The sequence below is a fragment of the Molothrus ater genome, chromosome 6 (genome assembly GCF_012460135.2).
Source record: "Molothrus ater isolate BHLD 08-10-18 breed brown headed cowbird chromosome 6, BPBGC_Mater_1.1, whole genome shotgun sequence".
NCBI classification, from domain to species: domain Eukaryota; kingdom Metazoa; phylum Chordata; class Aves; order Passeriformes; family Icteridae; genus Molothrus; species Molothrus ater.
In genome coordinates this window covers 14,129,605-14,151,400 of record NC_050483.2, presented here as the reverse complement: position 1 = coordinate 14,151,400, position 21,796 = coordinate 14,129,605, and the positions used below count along the sequence as shown (strand labels likewise).

Sequence of the window (21,796 nt, the reverse complement as noted above, 5' to 3'; positions counted from 1 at the left end):
CTGCCTTGTTCAGTTGCTTAAATCAGTTCCTTCTCAATCAGCTTTTCCTTGGGTTGGACTTTGACCAAAGATGATTTTAAAAAGTAATAATTACATTATTGGTAAAAAAAAAAAAAAAAAGGTGATCTAAGAGATCTGAAAATTGGTGAGGCCCAAGATGACAGCCATCCTTGGGGAAACTATCCTTCTCCCTGGGAAAACTGATTTTAATGTGTTGGAGTAGCATGGGATTTAAAACTGGATGCATGGGTGTTAACATAATGCCTCAGTTTCTGTCTTCTTATGACAGGAAAATATTCTGCTGAGAAAAAGCTAAAGATATTGAGAGACAGCATTTAAATTCCTGTTTCCACTGGTGTTATCCTTTTATAAGGGAGGGGCACAACCTTAGGAATATGCAAAGGGACAATTGGGTTGATTGGTGGACTCTGATACAGGAGGTCAAAGGCCTTGTTGCAGATGTCTCTGGATTATGTTAGAAACTGTTTTATGAATGCTTGGAAATATTCACAAATGTGTAGGAATTATTTAAATATTCATAAGTCATACCTGTAGAAACAAGCAGACTGCTTTTGGTTTGTATTTTGAGGGATAAAGAAGAGTACAAGAACTCATTAAACAATCACAGTGACTTTTCTAAATCAAAAAACATAATGACTTAGGGTCCCAGAGATTAATACTGGCAGAGGATCTCCTCTATTTTCTGTAGGAAGATTTTTTTTTCCCTACTCTCCAACCAGACTCCACATTTGTAGAAAAGAAGAAAATGGTTCTTAGAGTTTAAATATGTATGTGGATGTATGTACCTATAAAAATTAAGGTTATTTTGCTCATACTAATTATCATTGAAAACTATCTCAATCTCCCTACCTAAGTGAGCTATCATATCATGGCTTTGTTCTGTAATGGCACCCTCTGAGTGCTCCTCCATGAAAATAATAAACTACACTCAAGAAAATAAAGTAATAAAGGCAGTAGTATGTCTCCAAAATAATTTTGGGAAATTTTGTGGGAATTTTTCATGGTAGAAATGTTATTTTTGGAAATCTCTATATCTATTCCTGAGCTGCACCATTTGGCTGTCTTGAAACAGAATTTAGTTTTATGCCAACCATGCCCTTAATTCATGTGTTATCTTAAAATCATTCCCTGCAATTTGTGTTACAAAAGACTGGTAAAAGAGAATTATTTTTTTAATTTTCTTTTTTTTTTTTAAAGTGGAAAGTTACTATAGTTGTAAATGAAAAATTTCAACCCTGATAGGATCACATGTAAGAATTCCAGCTCAGCTTTACCAGCAAGTACCAGGGTCAACTATCAAACAAAATACCAAACTACTCCAGATCTCCAAGAGAAGAGCTGAGCAATGCTTTATTTGAGAGCTGCTTCAGGAGTTTAAGGTAGTCAGAAAGTTCAGGCTCCTTGCCCAGATTTCTGTTTAGCAAGGAGCCTGAACTTCAGTGCTCCCAGTAATGGGGCTGAGCTCAACTAATGAACTGAAGTATTCCTATAAGCAAACGTGGGAGTGTAAAGGGATCCTGCATGTTTGGGACTTAAAATTGGACCATTGGGCAATCCCATGCACAGGCTGCTGAAGGAAGGTGAAGGAGTTCTGGAACTTTTTAGCATTCTTTGTTATGGGGTAGGAGATGTCTGACTATGATGGAAGTTCTGCCCAGTGCCTATGTGGTGCAGAGGAGAAATAAGAATTTCAGTCTACTGGCAATAGTTTTAAACTGAGCACCTTGCAAGCCAGTATGGTCAAGCCACTGAGGGGAGCATCTGCAGGGGATGGTGAGGAGGAAGGTGGGAAGGGCAGGTGCTATGTTGCTGTTGAGAAGTGTTTCTGCACTCCCCTTTCCTCTTGTGAGATTCCTCTCATTTGTGCCCTCGGGCACAAACAGCTCTGTTGACTAACACCGCACTGCTTTTGTTTTCATTGCAAATCTCTGCCCTGTCTCCTCTCAAGAGGTGGCTCTGGCTCACCTTGCTTGGTGTCTTTCTCTTGGAGGATGCACTGGCCAGCAGCTCTTGGCCTCCTTCCTGTGTGTGGTCAGGAGGGGACAGGGACAAGTCCATGTCCTTGCCTGCACCTCAGTGGCACTTGGTGAGTCTAAGATATTTGCACGTTTGCTAGAGAAAGAAGATGGCTATGCATGGAAAAAGGACCAAGATGATTTTACAGATGCCCATCTGCCCAGAAAATACTGAGCCTTTGCTACCCTTCTCAGGGAGAATTACAGGTTTTAGAGCAGCATCCCTTGGTACTAAATACAGCAGAGATACCCCTTGATCTAGTATTACTGCTTTTGACCTGTTTACTGAAAATGGTGACTCTGGTGAAAAAAAAAATTAAGCAGAGGGAGCCAGGACTTCTTTCTCATTTTTATTAATTATTTATTTTGATTAATTTAAGAAATAAGTAGTGTCTTTTTGTGCCACAGATCACACATCTTGTGAGAAAATAGAATGTGTGCATATCTCACTAAGGATACTGAAAGGATTAAGTAATTTTTGTAAAGTGTTTTTAATTTCTAAAAATTTTTATGGACAAGGAAAATATTATTCTCTTTGCATAAATATGAAATGTTGAAATGGAGTAGGGATACCTATGATAATCTAAAACTCATCTCATACATTTATAAATCCTCCTCCTTTTTGGCTATTCTTATAGGTCCTATTTCTGAAGATGCTCACTGTCAGCAGTTTGTAGGCAAATCACTGGAATTTAGGGATGCTCAAACACAATGCTGATTATTTTTCTTCATCACAATTCACAATGTTTTCTTTAAGTTCAGTGTTGAAGACCAGGTTCTTGGCTCGAGTCAATGCAGGTGGTTGTGTTCAGCTGAACATCTCTATGCCTTATTTGTGCTAGATAAAGTTCATGCCTGTATCCTGATGTACAAATGTCTCAGTTTGCACTGTGAAAACTATTGCTTTTTGTTTTCCCAGTAGTAAAGATAGTGCAGAAGAAATAGGTTTCAAAATCCTGCTGGTCATCTGTAAGGTGGTTTAGAGTTCATCCTGTTCTGCTAAGACATGACATTTGTAGTGCAGGGCCTGGTGAAGGAGTAAACTGGAACAACCTCATAGCTGCCAGCATCAGCAGAGACAACTGGATGCTGCTGCAGGGTTTAGCTGGTATTATTTCAGAATAAAATCCTTTCTTTAGGGCTTTAACTCCTGCTGACTGTCTGAAATGCAGCTGCTGTGCTGCAGAACCTCCTGAAAAATTGTATCATATGGATAATTTCATACTGTCAGCAGTACCAACAGTAGCAGGCAAGGAGATTACAAAGAATGGGTTAAATCACAGACTTCTTGCCTCGTCGGTATTCCTGGATAATAATCCACCTACAGTGACTCCACTCTGTGGGTAGAAAATGCCTACCTCTTTTTAAACATAATTTATGCACTCCTTTGCCTTTTGAAAAGGATAGACACCAGCCAGGTAGAAGACTGCTCTGCTGCATTAGGGCTCAGAATTAACCATCAAATGTGTGCCTGATGCGCGAGTCAATCTGCCAAGTCATAAATGTTACAAGCAGACATCTGACTACAGCGTGTATTTTTAAAGTGTGCTTTCTGGCTATGTAGCCTTAGCAAACACTGTTCCTTCCAACCTGTGCTAAAAGGACAGGGATACATATGCTGCTAACCTGGCACAGTATGAAATCTGCCATGAACTGATTTCCCCAGAGGGTTTCTCCCTGCAAGGGCTGTGTGCTACAAGGAGGTGGCTCCCGGCTGATTCCCAGTGTCCTTGACTGGATCTGCAGTGAGCAGGAAGGTGCGTGATAGTTTCTTCTGTGATGCAGTGGTGGCATCTGAGGGGGCTGAGGGTGTGAAGGAAGCTCATTCCTCCCCCATCCCACCCTCATGACAAAAAAGTTCCTGGGCTTGGACCTGAAGGGGTTGGTTGGTGAGAAGTTCCTGCTTCTCAAGTAAAAGTCAGACCTAGAAAATTCTATGGTGGTTGCATAAGTACTGAAATTGCCACACAGCTAAAGCCTAAAAAGCAAGCAATTGACTAGGGAACATATTTCTAATATAATTGCTTTTTGAACTTTTTTTTGGTCTTGCTTTGAGTTTTGATTAACTTCACATTAATTATAATTAGTGAACACTGAGGAAGAAAGGAATGGTTTTGTTGGTTTGGGTTTTTGATTTTGGTTGTTTTTTTGGTTGGAATTCCAGCAGCTTTCTGTTGTTATTCTATTTGGAAAAGCAGTAATTCCTGGTCCTTTCAGGAATTACTCAAGGAAAAAAATGAACAAAGAAGTCAAATTTGACACTCTTGATTCCTTGATTTAGGTAATGATAGCCCAAAGTGATTTTGGACTATCCCTGTGTGCTGTAAGGATAAATGTATGGTAAATATGAGGTAGAATTAATCCTTCAAAAGCAGTACATATTTTTGAGGAACACAAAAATGGCCCCTAAGCAATGCCCAAGGCATCCAGCCATTTTCTGCTCACCTATAGCATAAATTACCAGATTATTTTAGTGGAGTGTCTTGTGCTGCTCACGTATCTGCAATACACCCTCTGGTTTGCATCCCAATCACAGGACATTTTCAGAGACATTGGCATCTGGGTAACTGTTTTATCATCTGCCTTGCTCCCTGAATCTCCAGAGCAAAAACTGGGCTACTCCTTGTCTCAACACACTGCCAGAAGTGGTCCCAGTGTCATTCTGCCATGTCTCTCCTGACGTCTCTGCCCCCCCCCCCCGATCTGTAACAATACCTCTGTCCCTTCTAGCTGAATGTTTCCCTGGGAAGTGATTAGCTCATCTTCAATAAGTGCCTGATGCCTTTGTGTCAGAGGTCTCCTAACATAACAATGAGCCTGGAGACAGAGCCAGCCCAGCTGAGAAAAAGGTGAGTGCTCCTACTCTGCTTTGTGCCTTCTTGGGGATTGCTCAGGGTGTCCCAGCATGTGTCAGGCTTCAGCACATACAGCATCTGCTCTGGCATCTTCTTCCAGAGGGTGCTGGTCTCTTGGGAGAGACCCACCTTGCTAGACACAGCTCTCAGCTCATACAGTCTGCCTGCCCTAGGAAGGCAGGATATATTTTCTGCCTACAGCCAAGATAAAAATCAAAGGTTCATTCTTTTGCACTTCAGGGATGATGAATAACTTGCTCCTTCCATTCAGAACCTTTAGTCAGAATACACAGATTATGGAGACAAGGGGTTAATTCACTAAAAACTGTTTTCTGACTTTATGGGATTGCCACAAGCCAGGGGCTGTTAAAATGATGGGTCTGGTAATGGCGTGTTGGTGTTTAACTTTACATGTTTTTGTTTTAAAAGGCTTATATGAGGAGATATATGTTTAACTTTTCTCATCATGTAATTAAAAGTTATGTATTAGATCTGTCGATAGTCTGTTAGGCACAGTCTGCTGGGTGCATCTTGCATTAATTTTTCATCTGAAATGGCAGAAATAATTTTGTGGATTTTAAACTGTTTTCCAGATGCAGTGCTAAGTGTTACTAGATTTTCCCTTCCTCATCCATGAAAGCTTTGTTTTCTCGTTTCCTGTCAATCTTACTGAGGAGTGCTGAATAATCAGAATGAAGCAAAAATAAAATTGCCTTCTGATCTCTCTGATTTATTTTGAGAAAACTTTAGTTCCTTCTGTGTCATGTCCTCACTTCACCTGCTTAGAGAAAACATAAGAGTGGAAATTCATCTAGTGTCTCCAATTTATCTCCAAATTACTGTGCAACTGTTACTCTCCACAATACCCAGAAGAGTTAGATAAATAATGTTCTATTATCCTGATTATAGATGTAAATCATTACCAAGAAGTTGTGGCTTGCCAGCAGTCTCATTTGAAGTTGTGGCAAGAGCTGGTGCATTTCTGGGCTTCCCAAATAAAATTGTAACACTTTTGTTTGCTTCCTTATCTCCTTGTTGCTTCAGCCCCATCACTGTATCTGCCACTGAGTCTTACACATTTTTTCATATTGGAGTCCTCAGTGAACAGAATACATTAAGAAGCCACAGCTTTTCGTTAGACAGCAAATATTCTCAATTAAAGAGTGCTCATTTATTCTAGACCCCTTTAAAAAAAATGTGATCAAACAAGGGGTACATGAGAATCACCCCCAGAATAATTCCTGTATGAGGACCACTGCTGGAACCAGCACAGCATCCTTTAGTCTGACAGAGCAAGTGCCTGTGGTGTGCTCTCACTTCCACAAGTGCCCTATGTATTCAAGCCAGTTGTTTTCTCCTGAAATCCCATTTAGTCTTGGATCACAGGTGAAAAGAGTCTCTGTGTGTGGTGAAGGACATAATGCTTGTGCAGATCTCCTGAGTGGAGAAGGTAGTTTGGCTAGGTTGGAATGCTGAAATATCCACTCTAGAGCTCTTAAGGAAATGAAGTTGGCCTCTTCCTCTGTCTTTTTTTGTCCTGCCCAGTTCTTGTGCCAGCCATCAAGGTGTCTCACCTTCACAGAAGAAAATGAGTGCATCAGAACAGGCTGTCCAAAATCCTCACGTGTCCTTACAGCAAAGGCTTCTCCAGAATTAGCACTGGTCACAATGCACTAAGCTTTTCACGTGGAACCTAATCCTTTTTTTATTATTTGGCAAACTTGCAACAGCAAAATCTTCTCTTTTGACTTCAAAATCTCTTACTGCAAACCCCCTTCTTCCTAGATTTTTGTGAGGGCTGTTTCTTAGCTTGCAGCACATGCAGAAGTACTGCATATTGCTAATTCACTTGAATTATTCTGAATAGGTTGTCACCTTGCTGAAAAAGGAATTGCTCTAAGTGACCACAGTCTGAGATTTCAAACTCTTGACTGTCTCTCTCTCCTAGCAAGCTGCTGATTTGTCATCCTGTGTTCCTTTTCCAGGCTCCTAACTCTATTTGTCTCTCAATGTCCAGTGAACCTTGAGGGATGAGACTTCCCTCTCCCTACAGTGATTTGTTTTTCTAGCTCTGAAGACTCCTTCCATCTCCTATTTCTAGGAGATATATCCTCCTCCAGGCATTCTCCTTCTCACTGCTTACATTGCAACCACTATTTTCTGCAGTTCCACTTCAGGAATGTCCTTCTCACGTCTGATGGTGACTGCAGTTCCTCCACTGCATAGCATCCCATGCTCTGTGAGCAGGAGAGCAGCTATTCAGCAGTGATTAAAATGCTCTTTAAAACCCTGAATTGGTGCCCCAGACTCTGGGTGAAAGAGGAACTATCAGAAGGACAAGAACATGTTGATGCTTCTAAAAGGGAGAGTATTTTCATGTGCAGAAAAGGCTAAAAAAGCATAGTGCCAGGTTGAGAATCATTTGAAGATTTTTTTTTTCTGACCTACATGGAAAGCTGTTTATATTCCCAACTAATTTTGGACTAGACCAGACAAAAACTAAACCAGACAAAAAACCCTCACCTCAATCAAGATCAAGACTGCAATAAGATGGATGTGGATTTGTAAGTAACTCAATGGAAATGATAAAAAGCAATTTGGAAAAAAAAGGAGTTCCTTTTTTCCTTGAAAACATTCAATAAGGTTTGTCATATTTGTCCTTCAGATTTCAAACAAGCAAGGTTTTTTCTTATCTACAGTTTTTAGCAAAATATTGTGCAGAAATGTATTTCCTTTTTTTTTCTCCTTTTATTCCCTCTTAAATTTTGCTGTTTTTTTCTTTCTTATATTTCTGAATACCATTTTTGTTTTCACTTTTGATTAAGTCAGTGTGAGGGATAAAAAAGAAATTAATATTGGGGAGAGAAGAGAAACTGGGATTTTTCTTATGGAGAAAAGGATAAAGGTTTGAAAAAGTGTTATTTGAGAGGAAGGGGAGAAATTGGAGGAAAAAATATTTTGTTGCCACGATATATCTACATTTATTTGTCCAGCCTTAGATCTGAAGCTGGGGTACATACTATATTCTTTCTTAGCCAAAACATCTGTGAGAAGGCTTCCTAAACATCATCTGCAAAATTTCCAAAAATGTAAACCACCAAAAAGATCAAGCCATGAATGGTTTCCCTTCCTTGCAACTCTCACGAGCAGCTGAATTGGAAAGACAAATAACCTTGTGCAATAAATGTTAGAGGGGCTGGTGGCAAGCATGATGACTTTACTTAAGCCTCATGTCTTTCTGTGTGTTTAAAAAAAAAGTGTCTGCTTCAGCATAATGAGAGATTGAAAACCATGAGTGACCACTAAGGATTTTGATGAAGGCAGATGTATTTTAAAAAAGAATATATTCTACCCTAAGCTGCAAGCCCGTGGTGAATTTTGTTAACTAGAATTTGTAATTTAGGCAACTGAGTTGGCTTAAAAGCATTTTTTGTGGCCTGTGGGCATTTTAATAGCAGGACTCCACTGAGTGTTATTGGGACTTATGCATCTTGAGAGTTTCATGCCATCCTGAAATTTTTCTTGATTATGGCTAGTACCCTATGCAGTGTAAGTACTAAATGGAAAACATTTTTTTTTTCATTTGAATCCAAGTCCTTATTGATATTCCTGTCAAAATACAGTTTCTGGTCTCTCAAACACAGAGCAAGACTTGTGAATGTAGTTTTCACACATAATTTCTGGATGTATTTGTGAGCCTTTTGCCATCTGTGTACATTACAGATCTTTAGAATAAACTGCTGTGCAGGCTGTACAAGCAGTTGGACAGTTGTACAAGCTCATAGCAGAAATCTCTCTTTTTACTTTTTATTTTCTGCAATTGTCAAAGTGAGGAGCAAGGGATGTCACATAAAAGTATTTCTACTATAAGTTTTGCAGTTACTAAAATTAATTATGTGCCCACAGTTATCATAAGTGGAAATTGCATCTGTTAGACTGATACTGCTAAATAAAACCTGGTTGACTACTGGGATGTGCAATATCCTCAGATATCCTTGTGGCAATGAAAAACCCTCCGATTATTCCTAATATTCATATCTGAAACCTCTGCTTAAATTTACAGCGATTCTTGTTCCTGTAAACACAATATATCTCACTTCTAAAATAGATTTAGAACAAAAATATTAGATGCAATTTCTCACTGGTCTAAATTAGATTTTGCTATTGAAGTGAAGAGTAGGAAAAGCTTATATTTTCAAGAAATGCCTTCAAATCAATGAGCAGCTCTGTGTGTTGTTCTCAGCAGACATGCAATGTTGAAATCCTACCTGGATGAAGAGAGTACAAAAACCACTTCACCTTGGTTATAAAAATGATACCTGAATTGTCAAAGGAAAAGCCTATGGATACATACTCCTCCTATGCAGGATTCTATAACCATGTAGACCCAGGGAAGAGAGCAGCTGCCTGCTTTACCCAGTTTTATTTCCTGTTGGACAGAGGTTGTGTAATGTGTCTGTATAAAGGAAGAAATGGCTCCAATTGCTTCAAAGGAGAGTTTTCCACCTAATAGCAGAAAGTATGACCTCCCCAGATTCCTACGTGTGAAATGTAACATTCCCTTGTTTGCAAGAACCCAGCAGAAGCCTTGTGGATGTGCCCCATTCCTCTGAATTTTATTACAAGGTGACCTGCATCCTAAATGTCTTGAGTATTTTGCCCTTCAATATTGAATACTTGTTTCAAATTCTAATATTTTCATTATTGTTATCCTTTCTGTAGCAGTTTTTTAAAGTTTTTTTATAAATTTTTGAGACTCACAGAACCTTGTTGATGCAGGGCAGTATTAGTACCAGCAGTCTCCTTATCAGATGTGATAAATAGATGTACAAAGCTACCACAACAACATTTTAAGTTTTTAGTGCTTAGAACCTTTGGAGATCAACTTAGGGACCATCTGCACTTGTCACTGACTTCTAAGAGAGCTACAAAAACTGGGATCCAATGCTGGAATTTCTGTTGTGGCCGTGGTGAGCTCAACATTTATATCTAGAGGGGACTTTGATTAACGTAGGATGTCAAAGGCTTCATGAGACCATGGAGACAGGACTCAGCCCAATGCCTGAAACAGACTTGTGATTAGCTGTTTTTCAGATGTGGTAGCAAGTCTTAGGGGTGCCTGAGAGTCTTGAAAATACCATTCCTCCTATTTCAACAGCATAGTATTTAAAAGTGCATATTTAATTGCAAAATAGGCTGGAACTGTTTTCATACAGAGAGCAAGGGGCTTAGGAGCACAGCTTTACACTTCCTGGCTTTTGCTCATATTCTGCCACAGCTCCCAGTAAGATTTTTCTCTCATCTACATTTGCCATAGTTCCTTCTTTCTTACTTTCTAATAATTTAAGAGACAAGATGACAGAACAGATTAAAAAATATCTATAAATAATACCGTACGTAAAGAGGCATTTACCCACTGAGTCTTAAAACTCATTCTCTGATTTGGATCTATTTTTATAAGCTTCATCTCACTTGACACTGACAATGATTCACATAAATATTAAGTGTTCATTTTTAGTCCAGTGCACATAAGTGAAGCTAAACTGTAGTGTTCTTTAGAGTTTTTACCCCGGAGGTCCTTACTTAGGATGGAAAGAGGGTTAGGGGGATGCAGTTCCTCAGCACTTTGCAATCATCACAAAGCTAGTGCAGATGGAGCATTTTAAAATTTTTCAATGACATTCACATTTCAAATGGGTTTTTTTGTTGACTTTTTTTTCTGTAGGATATAAAAATAGGGTATGTTATCCTGAATTAAACTCTAAACCTGAAGGCTGTGGAATAACATGGTTTCTTATTTATATCTCTGTTGTGTTGTGGTTATGTTCAACTTCATCACTATTCTTTTGTTGCATCTTGTTTTTTAATTAAAGCAGCCCTGAGATGTTTTTTAATTGTCCAAACATTTTGTTCTTTGTACTATGCAGCAAAACTATTTAAGCAATGAAAGAAAATTTTTATTTCAATTTTTGTCACTTCTAAAATCTAATACAATTGTGTTTCTGTTATAGCAGGAGTATATTTGATAACAGATGGTAAAACTGCAAAACTATCTCCGCTTCATTAGCGCCCCTGGCAAGTCTTCCTATATAGGGTGAGTTACAGCAGAGAGGGATATTTAACAATATACCCTTTATAGTTTCCAGTAAGATTTTGGACTAGTTTTAAGTGTATCTTGAAAGCAGTGAATGTAATAGCTAGAATGCCCATTGATCACTTGTGTGTTGGTTGTTAAAACCAGAACTAAATATACATGCTGTAAAAGGCTCTCTCTGATCTAGCAGAGACTTGTTTTAGTGCTTTTCCAAGTCAGATTTTTCCTGGCAATAATTTCATTGAGATCACTTTCCTTTAATGATGATCATGGGTTTTTATTAAAAAGTAATAAAATATAAGTGATCAATCTCCATTTAAATTAAAAGAATGCTTATGTTAAAATATTGATGAAAAGGCAGGCTTCAGAGATTTTAAGAATGCTTTTATTTCCATGGCACGAGTGAAAGGTGACAGATTGATAGCCCTGGGAAACGTAGGTCTTTTCAAAACAAATCATGTGATGTGTCCTCACACTGACTTTGGAGCTCGATTTGCAGTATGGCAGAACTGCTCAGGCTCTGGGGTAAAAAAGTCCTCTCTAATTCTGCATACCATCTACTCTCATATCACCTCCTACTTTTCTGTGCATTTTGCACATTCTTTCTCCATAGGGGCTGCACAGAGATCCCAAAATCATAATGCATGGCTCATCCTGAAGTCCAATGCATGAGGACAACATATGGCTATTTCCTACCAGGACCTGGCTTCCAACAAGTGAGTGAAAATAAAAGGACCAGTCTGGTCATTTGCCAACATTAAACCATCTCTGATAATGCCACTATGTATATCTGTTTTGTGCTATTGATCTTGCTGAATTCAGTAGCCCAGAATTACCACAGAGGAACAGCCTCTTCCACATTATTGGGAAATGCTGCTTTGCCATCTTCCCAGTGTAATGGTTTGTGAACTCCTTATGCTGTGCAAATTGGATTAACTTCACTAACTGCCTGGATTATGCAGCTTTGTGAAGTGGGGAGGACTCTCAAGCAGAGATGGATGAAAATTTGAAATTGTGCAGTGGGAGGAAAATATTAAATTTGAAATTTTACATTCTAAGCAAAAAACAGTAGCCACCAGATTATTGTGTCCAGGGGACTGTTTCATACCATGAATATCTCATGTTTTTGTTTGAGTGTGTTTTTTAAAACAGTGTATATTCACTATGTATTTGGCAAGTTCATTTAAAGGATTTTCCTATTAGTGAAGGAAAATTATGGGCATCAACCAAGCTTTGATATAAGGTAGTTGCCAACAGTGCTAAGGCAGTTTTGGGCACATGCAGAAACAACACTCTAGGCACTGGGAAATTTTAATATGCATTAAAAAATTACAAATGCATGGTTAGTGTTTTGGGAATTCTAAGCTTGAGCTCACATGGTGACACCCTTCCATGAGTCTGCCCTCAGAAGTGAAGATGTAGGAAGTGACTGCTAGATTTCCTGGATGCAGGAGTGATGGAGAAGGTGGTGATGGAGAAGCCCTGCTGTCTGTGCACTGGCCACCACAGCTCAGGCACACACTGCACCTCTGGAAGGATCACAGCCTTGGGCAATCTTCTGCTGCAGTCCAGGTTGGTTTGGAAAACACTACATCTGAGTAGAGTGTAAAGCCTTCCCTTAGATGCTGTCAACTTGCTGTTTTTATAGTACAAGCATTTAGAGGTGTCACAGAAATTATAACTCTATTGTGCTAGCTACTGAAATAAACATACAGTAAGGGATAGAGGAAAAAGTGCAAAGCAAGTAATCTAAGAAATTTTGGTTTTCTGTTTTGAAATCAACATAGTAAGATTAAACTTGTATGATTTCACACACAGTAAAATTCAAAGAAAATGAGAGGGGCTGAAGCATACCCAAATGATGTGCCATACTGAGCTAATAAAATGTGGTGTTTGTGTGCTTGTGCCCATTGCAAATGTTCATTTGCTGAGCTAAATGTGTGTGACTTGCCTTTGCACTATTGGCATGCTGCAGATGCTGCTCCTGAGAGGATCCTTCAGTGCTAACATAGGCAAGCAAGCAGGGCTTTGGTCAGATCTAATAAATTCTCACTCTATAAACTGCATTAATTCGGTTGCTTACAATCATTTGTACAAATCTCAGGTTTGGGGGCTTTTTTAGGGTTTTGTTTTTTGTTTTCTTGTAAATTTCCACCGTGTAGGTCTGTGTACTCGTCTGAGGACATGTGGGAAAGTTCTGAATGAATGTTAAAAATCACCCAGTAAGAGCCAAGGCTTACCCTGCTGTCCCAACCAAGATATCCTTTGAGAACAGTAAATCCACAGATTTAGGCATTCCTACAGCTGACGGTAATATGGACATGAAGATAAATTTGTGGTTTGGAGTTGAAGATGCTATAAAATTTTTACTGAATTTCAGACTTTTATTTGCCTGTAATCCGTGGCGCTGACACAGTGAAAACTGAGCTTCTTTACTTAGTAGAGCAGGTTCTCCAAAAGATGCTTTCTTTAGACCAGTGAATGCACTTTTGCACTATTGATTTCCTGCTGCTTAGACATAACTAACATTTTAAGTAATCTATACAGTTTTGAAAGTTACATTAGGTCTTTTAATAAAATCTCTAGCACCTCAGGGACTTCTTGGTAGGATAGACAGTGAACTCCTATCAGCTGAACACTAAACAACAGAACACTAAATTTCAATATCGCTTAAGCAAAATTCTGACCTAAGTTGATCTGCTACTGCCCCAAAACCTGAAAGCCAACCATCACCCCACAGCAGTTGCCTCAGTCTGGGTATTGGTTGAGATATCAGAGCACAGTCAGGTTGCTCTTGGTTTGTCCTTACAAGTGCTTTACTGAGAAACCCTGAGTTAAAATCGGTTCTGCATTATGCGGGACACATTCCCGAGAAGTGCTAAGACGTACTGTCACTAGATTTCTTGCAGAACTCCACACTAGATGAGAAGGGGAGATCCATGCTAAAAAAGGAAACGGGAATAGCACAATGTGGCTGAGATCATGTTGTGGTGTTTTTAGAGTAGAGATCAAAGGCTGCTGAGAAGGCAAGCCCTTTTGCATTGCGTGTTGTGGCAATTACACAATTGTCCTTGTCCTGAAAAATTTTACCTGAAATAGATCTGCATGGGTCTCTGGTTGGATCCCACTAAAATCAGTGGTAGTTGGGACTGTGGCCCTACGAAGTGGGATGGGATTTTAGTGATGGTCTGTTCGCTCCTGCCTGTGTCCTTTTCTGCTCTAGGACATGACCTCCCTCTGCTGGAGGTTGTAGGTGCTCAGCATTTTAGAGTTTTCTTCCTCTTCATTTTGTTTTGAAGTCTGTTATCAAGTCTGAAGCATTCTGACTGAAGGTTTTAATTTAATTTATAACTGGATAAGTCACAGAACTGGCCTGCACCATCTATACCTGTCAATTGACCTGGTGCAATTGAAAACTGCAAGAAGACCAAGCTGATAAATAGAACAGGGATATTGGAATGAATTTTCAAGGGAAATCTGCAGCTAATTTTCTTAGGCATGTTAAATGATAAGCAACCCAAGCTGACCAGATCTTTTTGTACTTAAGAATGTGATTTTTGAGGGCAAACCTCGAAACAAGTAGTTATTAGGTAACTGTTGATGTATCTCTGTGTACCTTTAATTTTTTTGTGAATGGGTAGATGATCAAGAAAATTCGGAAGAGAAGATCAATTTGGTTCGGCTGTGCAGGTGAAAACGTATGTCTTAACTTGTATTTGCCTCTGAAAGTTATAAGAGTCAGTAACAATAGGTTTTGCCTTTGCTATTTAAAAGCAAATATTCCATTTTATTGCCTCTTAAAAGGGACATTCTCCCCCAGGTTTCCAAGGAAAAAGCCAGTATGACATTTTAAGCTATTTCTTGTAGTCATAACACCTCAGTGGTCCTGACCCAAGATTTTTCAAAGTCAATCTAGCAGTGCTGAGATTTACTGCTGCTCCTGAAGTATCAACATAATTACGTAAGTGTGTGCCAGCAGTGTGTGCCTGTGTTGGTAGCTCATGTGCAGCACACACATTGCTGGCTGTCTGCAGCGCACTGAAACCTGAGATTTATTGCATTTACAAAAGGCCATTACAATGCAATTTTAACTTACTGTCATTAAAGGGTCTTACATCATAAGCAATCACTGCAAAAAGCCTTGGCCCACGATTTATTCATAATTTTTATTGCATGATTGATTAGCGCCTCTGTTACATTTTATAAATCTTATCAGAAAGAAATTAAAATCAATTAGGGCCTGGTCCTTTTACCTTTACCCGTGTTGGGTGGTACCTTGTTCTCAGCCTGACGGAAATGGGGATATTCCTGGAGTAAGCTATCACTACAGGAGTAGGAGTGAAGATAGCAAAATCTGGTTACTTAGTGAGCACAGGAGAGAGATGTAAAAATTATTCTAGAAATGACAGCATTTGGTTTATATTCCAGGGGGAGGAGGTGGTTCTCCATGGATTCATGGATTTCTCTGATTTCATCCGATCCTACCGCTTCTGTGTACCATTTGGAGTGAATCACATATTTATGTAATTCAGTATTCAGCAGGGAAAGCCAAGTCAGCCTTCTAAACTGTTCTTTCCTCAGATCAAATTCAGCATATAGTAACTGAGAAGCTAATTGTAAGACAATTGCAAAGATCTCAAAATGGCTTTTCTGTCAGTCTTATACCCCAAGAATGCACACAAATCTCATAAAATCAAGCTTATACAAAATGGAAACTCAGTTTTGCCATCTATATTTGCATGAGAAAGAATCAAAATTTGACTATCAGTTAGGGCCCAGTTTTTCAATCTGGATACCCCTGCTTGCCCTTTCTATTACGAAACACAGCGCTTGGATATGATTTAGTTGAACATTAATTGAAGTCATGTGGTTTAAAGGGGGATGTATTCTACAGTCCTTTGCAGTAAAAAAAGCCAATAAGATCATGATGAGCTTTGTCAGTATTAGAGCTCTGTTTTGATGCAGTGTGCTAAAGATGCTCATGTCTTTAAAAGATTATGAGCACATGTATTTGAATATGTATGCTCCTAATAAATTGCTAAGATCTATTGCACTTGAGTGCTTTGGAATGGAAATAGGCACCGTGTCTATTAAAAAAAGTAGTACACAGCAATTAATTTGTTATCCTGAACCATACTGCAGGAAAATTCATTTCTATCCTTGAAGTTGGTGGTAATTTTGGCTGAGTTTCAATAACACTAAGGCTGGGCCCTCTGTTGCTGATTTGCTAACATCTCTCCTTATGTTAAGAGAAAGGCAGTATGTATAGACTTTACTAAAGTACTACTGTAAATATTCACTATGCATTTGTACAAATAAGAAAGACAAATACTGTTAAATACTAGATCGCACAGCAGAAGGGAAGAACAAAATGGAAAAATAGTTTTCCTAGGTATAGTCTAATACACCACATTTCTGTGAACAGTTCTAAAATAGAAATATTATAATTGATCCACAGATCTTTTTCTCCTTTGTCTCATGATAGACCAACAGAGAATTACCAGTATTTTGTTGCCTTTTTTGCCCTAACCAAAACCAAAATAGCAAATGTCAGGAGAAGGGCAAAGAAAATAACTGAAGGTACATAGGGATGGATTAAAGAGAGAAGGGACCAAATATCTTTCTGAAACCGGCCACTAAATTCACATTGATTTCAGTGGCACCACAGTTTACTTCTGCAGAAATATTTTGGGGTGGTTTAATTTTGAAGTCCTTCCTCATATGGAAATCCCACTCAGCATCGTAGGAGGTGGCAGCAATAGGAAGGCATATATATGTGTATGCATATGATGGTATGATCCATACAATCACAGCCTTGGCTAAATGAAGTAAATTTTGTAACCTAGAAACATTAAAATTAAGTGAGATTAAAAAAATTGAATTAAAATGGCAACAGATTCTTTTTTAAGGTTTTAGAATAATAGAAATAAAATTGGAAATAGGAAAATAGATTTAAAAAAAAGTCCTTGAATCCAAACTGCTAAGTCTGTACTAGGCAGCCACGGAATTGTCAGGTGGGTAACATCATCTCTCTCATCTCCCCGTGAGATCGTGACTTCAAAGAGATTGAGCTGCTCAGAAGCACACAGGAAGATATGATGTCTGCCCAGAAAATCTTACAAACTGGTGAAACTGTGATTCTGCATGGCTGTTCTGATACTTTTAATTTTTTTGTGTGTGTGGTAGTTTAAAAACATATTACTTCTGAGTTTGGATGGACAATTCCCAGGAGTTACTTGTGTACCTGCTCCCACCGTGACCAATTTGATGGGGATTAGATGTGGGACTTGGAGCAGTGAACACTTTCTAGCTGGCATTGCAAAGGTTTCTTTGGTCAGGATGCACAGAAGACTACCATGCTTACTAGTGGGTTATATAAGGATTTGCAGTAACGTGTTCCTTGATGGGAGAAAATAAGAATAAAATGGAATTTTAGGAACTATATTAATAATGAATGATAGAATGGTAGTTAATAGATGTCTGTAATTCTATTATACTACAAGTGCAAGGGAAACCTCATTTGATGTGGAAAGATCCTCATTTTTCCAGAGCTGTAATGCAGCGTGCAGTTAAAATTAGGCTGTCTCGTTAATTGTCACAGTATATGGTGAGAATTCCTGCAGCCAGCTTCAGTGCAGGATTAGATATGGCTCTGCAGGAGACACCTTCCAGAAAGGCTCAAGGTGGGAGAGCAGCTCCAGCAGGGCCCCTTGGAAGCTGTCCCTGCGGAGGGTAGGGGGAAGTGAGCAGGGCAGCTCTCATCCCCTCTGCTCCTGCTTGGTAGGAGGCTGCAGACCACTGTCTGTGGAGTGCTCCTGTGCCAAGCATGTCCTGCATCACACACCTATGGAATAAGCTCCCCTTGTGAAGGATGAGGAGTATCTGTTTCCACTCCTTGAGTTCTGCTTCAATTCCTGAGCTAAGCTGTGCTGGCCAGGGATAAGGAACGAGCAGAACCACCCCAGCCTCTAATCCTCAAGACAGTGTGGTTATTCAGGAACTAGGATCCCATAAACCTCTTCATACCTATAGGTTGTACTTTATATAGAGAAAAATCAGTTTAAATGAACACAGCAAGGTTGAAATGCTCCTGAATGTACAAAAGAAAGCTGGAAGAAATCCCTGGGGAATACCTTTCTCTCATCTCTTTACCACTGTCCTTTTTCCTGTCTCCTTCTCAGTGTCAGAAACTTGTCCTTCAAAAGTCACCCACTGAGGAAAGCAGATTCTTCTGCAGGATGTGAAGGGGAAACATGAGGGAAGGGTGAGTGAGAGTTTTGCTTTTCCTCTTAGATCAAATTGGTACAGCATATGCCAGGATTGCAAGTCAAGCTGTTGAGGACTTTCCATAGGACCCTAAGCAGCTTTTATTTAAAAAACAGTAAAAAGGCTTATTTAGAAGGACTTCAGAAGGTTTCCTATGAGTCCATTAAAAAAGCTTAACTCTCCAATTTGAATGTGAGCAGTAGTGCACAATCTCAGCTGAAAGCTCCTTTTTTCAAACACTGAGTAACCCAAGGAATGTGAATTAACACAAACACAACCTTATCCTGCTGTGGAGGAGGAGGAGGAGGAAGGGGAATAAATATGTTAGATACCTGCAGGCCAAACTCGCCAGGCAGTCAGTGGGAGCTTTACTAGTGGAAGAACAGCATGACCAGACATAAATATAAAGGGGAGAGGATGCCAAGAAAATATTTTTCACACATTTGTGTACTGAGGGACCTATGAAGTCTAGTAAGTACAGAGGGCAGAAACTCTACCACAGTGTAACTCTCTGCTGCTTTAGCATAGCTTTCTGGCTGACTCTATTTCCCCCTTTTTGCCGACTTAGAAAAAATAAATTTACAAAGTTGTCTGACGATGCAAAAAAGACAGTTCTATTGAGCTTCAAAGAAACATCAGTTTAGGTAAGGTCAGTGATATTTAGCTGTCTGGACAGATGATTTTGACAATCCTCCTGGATCTTTCCCATCATCTTTTGTTACTCTGTTCAGATCTCAAGGCACAAGATTTTGCCTCTGATATCCAAACATGTATTCTTTAGGTTAAGGAGAAGTGTAATACCTGTTTATCTTACTAAGATAGATGTCTAAGGCAGTCAATCAAGAACAGACAGTTTGTTTCAAATATTATAGATATAGAAGATTATGCAATTTTTGAAGTGTTCCTCTTTTTAGAAAGAACTACATTATTAAGAAATTAGCATGGAAAAAACTTTAAATTAATTAAAATCAGCCACTATTGTTTTAACAAGCAACTGTTGACTATGTGGCACCCAAAGACAAATGATTAGTGACTAGGAGCTTTGCTTAATCAAAGTAAGAAATAAACAAAATTTGCAGAGTTAGCTGACTTTGCCTGACGTACACAAATGCACTTCCAGTCTTCCTGGCTGTCTACAAGGAGATCAGGAGTAATTTAGTATGAGTCAGGTGGAGGTGAAGCAAAACAGTCAAATGTACCTGTATTTGCAAGCAGTGTCCATCAAAATCCTCCAAGAATGGCTGGATTTGAGTAAATGCTGAGCTTTTCATAGACAGTTCCTAAACATTCACTGATCTAGGATACCAGATACAGTCCAGAGAATCTTGCTTTATACAGATATGCAGATTTTCATTTAATCTTAATATTCAGAGATGGCATTCCTTTTACTTGCCCAAGTGTAACACTATAATGGTTATGTAAACTGATGCTTACATTGAGCTGTTATTTTGACATGCATTTTGGTGCCATATGTAAACATCAAAGGTCTGTAATAACCACCCTTAGTACAGGTCCCAGTTCCCTTTAGGAAGAGAAAATTTTGTGGTGGTTTTTTTTTTTTTTTTGACAAAATGGCAATGTGAATTTAGATTTTTGTACAATTAAATTGCAGTTTGTAACTAAAAGCAGCAGACTCAATTAGAAGTGGGGTAACAGTGGGTTTGTTGCCTGACTCTACCAATAATTGCCTTAATATACCATTCACTTGTTAATGATGTTATCAATTATTTTACTATAAATTAGTGATTGTGAGCTTCAGATCTTTTTGCCGTGTCTGTGATAGGTTACAGGAGCATAAATCAAACTCCCATCTCTTTTTACATCCATAACCATAACTTATGGCTTTTATTAGGAAATGTTAAGTGTCCTGTAATGTCTTCTTAATGGACAGTGTGTGCATGTGTTGATGAGGAAAGCCATCTTCCTTCATGCAAAATATTAATGCATGTGGCCTATGTCTCCATAGATACAAGTTAAAGAATCATATTTAACCCATGAAATATTCAGAGTACTCATATTTATCTAGTCTTAACAATCCTCTAAGGAAAGAACAAGTCAGAGGTAAATCAGGAGTTGGATTCTAGCAGGTATGCACAAGTGATTGTGAATAAATGGTACATCATTCTCTCAAAAAAAAAACCCAACAAAGCCAAATTATTTTATAAAACACCTATTGCTAAATGAAAATACCCTCAGAGAATTTATATCCTTCTAGAATTCCAGCCCGTGCATCACAAAGACTCCTAATATTGGTTATAAATTCTTGTCCTTCTCCTAAAATATCATAATGCCTCCAAGAAAAAGGGTGTTTTAAGCTCTGTATCCTTTTCATTGGGACAATATTATCCATTTGGCTTTTGAACCATTTCCCAAAACCTTGAACAAGCACATTACTTTCACTTGAAATATGTTTTACCAACAGATTCCTGGGTACCAGAGAGATCTGCTATTCAGATTGCCTGCTAGCACTGGGCTTGATTAATGGAAACCAAGCACTTTGAAGGATACCCTCCAGCCTTGTTCCCTTGGCAGAAATCAGGGATTTGAAAGCTGCAATGCAACAGCATCATCTTTCCATCTTGTGGTAAATATTCTATTATTCCTTTATCCTCCATGCTGTTTAAAGGAATTAATTTAAATATGAGCTCCTTTGTTCAGGGAGGAAGTCTCCAAATGGTGTACGAACAAGAATCTTTAGAAATGCACCAAGATATAACTCCAGGCTCTGCTCCAGCTTTCCCCATTCATTCAGTTTGCAGACCTGGTGTCTCCCTGCTGGAGATCTCTGCTCAGACCAAGTCTCCGGCAGCTGCTATTCCGCCACCCATTCATACACAGCCAGCTCCCCTCTCCCTGCTCCTTGCATTTCCACTTCTCTTTCTTCCATCCATCCAATTTTCTCCCTAATCTGATCTCACTTCTTTGATCCTTCTCAGGAACACTGATCACCCTCCCCCACCAAAGCACCACTCATCCTTCCTGAGGTCTGGCAAAAATTAAGCTCTAACAAAGGTACATTTAAGAGTAGAGCCTATGCCAACCAATTTCTTTATGAAGGCACTATCCTCCATCTGTTTCCCTAGTTATCAAATTGACTATCTTGGGAGTTAATCCTGCTGCTGTTCCTGAAGCAAATGTTTTCAGTACTTTTGATTTCAGGAGCAGAATCAGCCCCTAATTAATGTAACTATTCTCATAGCATGAGGAGGTGCCTACTTAAAGCAGTTGGATGACTGTTACAGACCATTTTTATCCATACCTATGCTGTGAACTGCACCAGTGTGCATTCCCTTTCCAAAACAACCGCAGGCACCAGGAGGGGAGGAGTTGTCCTTCAGTAGCAGGCAAGAAACCTGTCAAACCTTGTGTCCCTTCTACATGAATGAAACCCTTTCCTCTGATTAATTTGCATTTCCCACAAGGGAAAAAGAGACAGAGTGAGCAGATGAATTACCCATTTTCAGAGAAGCATGTTCATAAATATTTAACTTGGTATGTATGAGAAAAGAGAAAGGCACTGACTCCCTTTCCAGTCCAGGCTGAAA

The 21,796-nt window shown here is 39.1% G+C and overlaps 1 protein-coding gene across 6 annotated transcripts in view; it reads right to left on the bottom strand.

Moving 5' to 3' along the window:
• The window catches only part of KCNC1 (potassium voltage-gated channel subfamily C member 1), a 123,225-nt gene that overhangs the window by 100,074 nt on the left and 1,355 nt on the right, over positions 1-21,796 (bottom strand). The gene's annotated exons all lie outside the window — the stretch shown is intronic.